Source organism: Genypterus blacodes, unplaced genomic scaffold (assembly GCF_046128005.1).
Source record: "Genypterus blacodes isolate CSIRO-AG114 ecotype Tasmania unplaced genomic scaffold, CSIRO-AGI_Gbla_v1 ptg000133l_1, whole genome shotgun sequence".
NCBI classification, from domain to species: domain Eukaryota; kingdom Metazoa; phylum Chordata; class Actinopteri; order Ophidiiformes; family Ophidiidae; genus Genypterus; species Genypterus blacodes.
In genome coordinates, this window is record NW_027466935.1 from 7,175,001 (window position 1) to 7,180,090 (window position 5,090).

The window sequence follows — 5,090 nt, forward strand, 5'->3', positions numbered from 1 at the left end:
TTAGTTACTGAAATTAACTGGTTTAGTACTTTGATAAAGTAAATCAAAACCACTGTCATATGCTGGCCACCAGGGGACAGCAAACTATTATACATTGGCATTCATTGAGTTTGTAAAATTTCTGGGTTGATCTGGACTCTCCATCCATGTCGTCTCTCTCTCTCCCTGTCTCTCTCTCTCGCTCTGCCTCTCAAAAAAAGTGTCTGCTCCATCTCTCTCTTTCTCTCTCTCGCTCTCTTTCTGATGCAACCCACACACGTCTTGACTGAGAAGAACATTGCATAATCAGAGAATGATACTTTGGCACAGATTAATGTGCAAATGTTAGTTTGAACTAAGGCTGCTCCTTATTGCTCACCAATCAAGCTGCCTCTCTGAGACTGATGCAAAGCCACCAGCACTCTAAATCTACATTTAAATCGGTGGTGGATTAACAAACCAAAAGGTCAGGTTTACTCCCCCTAAACACACAGACGCACTCACACACACACACACACACATGCACAGACACACCACACAGCACAATACCAGAGACACACTGCTGGCTGTACATTCCACCACATACAGGGTAGAGAGGCTTCTTAGTACGGTTCACTGGGCATGTACCAAATGGAGAGGAGTAGAACAAAAGCTGAAGGTCTTAAAACACAGAAATAGAGGAGGACAGAGAAAAAGAGGGTGTGAGCGGGAAAGAGACAGTGGAGCTCGAAGGAGACTGCGAAAAGCAAGAGACAGAGAGTGTATCTCAGAAGGTTGTGGAAGGTTGTGGAGGACAGTTGGGTCCATTCTGCGTTACGTCCTCGGGAGTCATTGTTTATTTATTAGTTGTTATACAGAGACAGAGAGGGTGGTGAATAAAAAATTCAGACAGAGGGCTATGGCCTTCGCTCTCTTTTAGAAATTGGAAGATTACACACACTGGGTGGTAAGGGCCCCTGCATGTAGCTGGATGTATGGTTGTGTGTGTGCGTGTGTGTGTGTGTGTCAGAGAGAGAGGGAGCGAGAGAGATTTGTAGAGAGTGACGAGCTCTCCCTAGCTCTGCCTGCAGTGTGTGTGTGTGTGTGTGTGTGTGTGTCTGTGTGTGTGTGTGTGAAAGTAAGTCTGATATTTTGTGAATCTGCGCCATACTGACATATTAGTTTTAAGAACATCAAGTCTCATATTTTACAACGTCTGTTACAAATACTGGCCCAGCTTTGATATAAATAGATAATCTGTTTAAGAATGCCACAGTATTATATGAGCATAATTAAGTCAAGTGTGTGTGTGGGTGAGGGAGATTAGTTGAGGCTTATTGGCAGGGTGGTATTCCCTATGGAAGGTAAAACATTATATTAGGCTTATACTTGCCAAATATGTCACCTATGTACAGTTTATAAGCCAGTATTCCCCCTTGGTTTGCTGTAATTGAGTTGTGAGTTCAGGTGAAAACATGATTGTCTAAGTGTCAAGTAAAGGTTGAATAAAGGTTTCAATCTATAATTGTTGTGCTTGGTGGGTTGGCAGATTGTATAGAACCACCAGCATCAGTGTCTTAATGTGAGTGTGAATGAGTGAATGAGAGACATTGTAAAGGGGCTTTGTCCAGCCAAGGTGGAAAAGTGTTATATAAGTGCAATCAATTGATCATTTACCGCAACATACTATTGGTTCTTGATTGAGAAGCAAACCGTTTTCCCAAAAAACTGAATCCAAATGTGGTGGTGTATTAGAAGGCAAAATGTGTTTCTGATATCCGTTCATCTACTTAGTATTCCACGTACAATGAGACTGAATGGTTGACAGTCACTCATGATGCAATTTCCTCTCATTAAAAACTGTAATTTGTCACCATTGACAATCTAATAAAAAGTTCCCTGAGAAAGTTAAGAGGTGGAATAAGAGGCAGCGGGAGAAATGGAGATTGAGGAAAATGTCAGCAGGAGGTAATGAAGGAGGAGTGGAAGGAGAGGAGAACAAAGAGAGGAAAGGACGAGAAAGAGCAGAGGAAAAGACATTAACAGTGTTAATTTAAAACCTCAGATATACCAGGTTCATAATTCACAGAAACTCAGCCCCTCTGCTGCACTACATCTAAACACACTATTGACGAATTACGAGCAGAGACTATAAAATAGGCGCGCACACACAAACACAAATACCAAGAGAGAGAAAGAGAGAGAGAAAGAGAGAGAGAGAACGTAGCGCAATGGAAAGAAGAATGAAGAAGGGCAAAAGAGGGAAAGGATGAGAGATAAGAAAGGGGATGAGACAAAAAATGTATGCAGCAGAAAAGCAAGAGAGCAAGAGTGAGAGAGAGTGAGCATATTGCTACAGTGTGTGTGTACAGTTCATAGATGGGGGAGATGATTCAAAGCATGTCATAAAACATCAATACACCACCACAGGCCAGGCCAGCAGCGCTGCTTACACAGGAGCAGATTATACCTTTGAATAATTCACACAGCCTGAGCAAGCAATTATGCTCAAAACATACAAACACACGGGCTTCATGCCTATGTCATCTATCTATCCATCCATCCATCCATCCATCTCACACAGCAGCAGGCTAAACAAGATGCTCCCCGGTGAGATTGGATGACACATCCTGCCTCTGCCTCGTGGTCTCCTCACTGTGGGCCGTTTCTACCTCCGCAGGGAAATGTTCAGAATCCAGCCAGATGTGCAGCACAAACCGACTGAGCAGAGGAGAGCTCCTTCATGTCCTGTGCTTGTACATGAAGGAGCATTGGTTCTATGCAGAGCTTCCTCTCACTGCTCCCACTATGTTCAAAATTGATTCTTTAAACATACCTCTTGTATCTGCAATCTAACTCTTTGATTCTTTGGTCACTACAAGACGTTTGGGATCATCATCAAGTTTTCATCAAGGAAATCTTTTGAATGACCCATCTCTCCATGTTCTACTCCAAACTAGATCTTCACAATATCATGTGAATCCATCATAATCTGAGTGCTGTTGTGTTCAATGCCATTTGCAAACAGCTCTTCTTGTCTCTGCCAGGGAGATCTTGGTTTCAGCTCCTATATGCCTCCATCTGCCTATGTATGCTGTCGCCTGTGCTATTTCCTATTCATGAGCTCCGAGTCATCCTCTTCATAAGTGCCTCTATTTCCTCTCTGAAATCCTTTGGTGTTTTTTTGCATGAACGGCTCGTCTCCCTGACTGACGTGCTCTTTATTCTTCTGCTAAAGCAACATGGTTGTCACCTGTTGGGATGTTTCGTCACTCCTTCGCCACCGTCTGGTTGGCTGTGGCCCGACCTGTTCCCCATTCTCGTTTCTCACCTTCTGCTCCCTTGACTGCAAGATCAAATTACTTTTCATTTGAGCTTCTCTGTTGATGATGAAATGAAAAACAAGATACCAGACTGTGAGGATTTTCACACCATTTTATTAGCAACATTGTGTCTGTTAGTTATACGTTAGAAACAAGGACAGAAACGTTTCTGCGGTACTGGACTGAAAAAACATCCTGGTCATAAAATAATGCAAAGATTTCAAATACTTCAAGATAAAAGCAACACTGCATTTTATTATACACCTATAATTTTATATCATATTTCTTTATGGCACTAAATTTCCTGTGCAACTGTCACATACTTTAATTTGAAAAAAATAAATAAAGCATAGCATTGAGGTGTTTTGTTTGTGTGTGCGTGTGTTTGTGTGTATTGTGTCGAATTTGCAGGAAAGCACATGTCACAAGAGGAAAAACAACAAAATCAGTCACTGTTTCACCTTTTAGGGAAAATAAATGAGCATGATCTTTGATTACAAAACAACAGAGACCATAAGAGAGAATTGCAACAGCGTTTGCCCGTCGGTTAGGTGGGAGGAGTCCAAAAGATGGACGATCAAATCAGCTCGCCGCCCATTTCCTCCTTTGAAATCAGACAAATACTTCCCCACTCCTAAAGCATGTGTGTGTGTGTCCTGTGGCCGTAGAATTCAGCCATTAATCCTGTGATCAGAACGTCACTCTGGCCAGGTAAAGTAGCCGAGCACAGAACAAAAACGATCCCACGAAGGAAGTCAGAGTGCTTCAGAGCCATTATTCCTCATTGAAGCGAGAGAGGACAGACAGCAGTGCTATGGCCTGTTCAATATTTATAAATGGGCCTTTACAGGTGAATTCATCCTTAGCTCATGAATCATAAATCCTTAAATCAGAGACAACAAAAGGGAACGAGGCAAAGAGTTCACCAACTAATCTTAAACATAAATGAAGTACTATAACGTTGCAACATTGTGAAGTTAAAGTGTAGTTTTTAGCAATAATCAGCAAAATTAACATTTATTAATTAAACTGCCGCTTTCCCAAATTGCAACACCATCTGGTCCAAATCGTTCTCTGCCTTAACGTGAATTTAGGATGAACTAGCACATAAAATAAAACAATAAGATCCTTTCACCATTTATAATGAATGTTTCAAATGTTATTGCAACCCGGAGGAGGGCTCAGTAGAATGGGTAAGAGCGTGTTTAAAGGTCCGGTTGGTCGAGTTACAGGTACACACACACACTAACACACACTCATGCATACAAAGCCAGCCACCTTTGGCAATGAGTCAATTTGTGTCGTGTCTCCTGGATCTTAAAGAAACAAGCTTCTCATCAAACAGGAATTTCCATAAGCGAGCCCTTAATGTTTTCAAATACGACAGCCTAGATTAGGTTCATGTCTGTTGGTGACAGCTAGAACATGAAGTCCCTCTTTCTCCTCTTGTTTTCCCATGATGGTGAGTAAATATTTCATAATCTGTGTAATCTGTGGAGATTGGAAGAGACAGATCATCCCATCACATGAAAGGGACACAATGTTCTTCTTCCACTAAGCATATTGTGTTTTTAGCAGCTCTGGCAAAGATGAAATACCTGCTGATAATATTTTTAAGGGTAAAAGACTCCAGAATAAAGCAGGGCTAACTATTCAAACGTTTCCTTTCTTATTGGTAGAAATAACAACCATTCAAAACAAAACAAACTGAGTTCATGTTATTTGCAGTTAACAATTGACTTTAAACTATATTTTGGCCCGTGTAAGGTCATGGACCTCAGCATAGTACCTTTTAAAAATCCAGTCCTG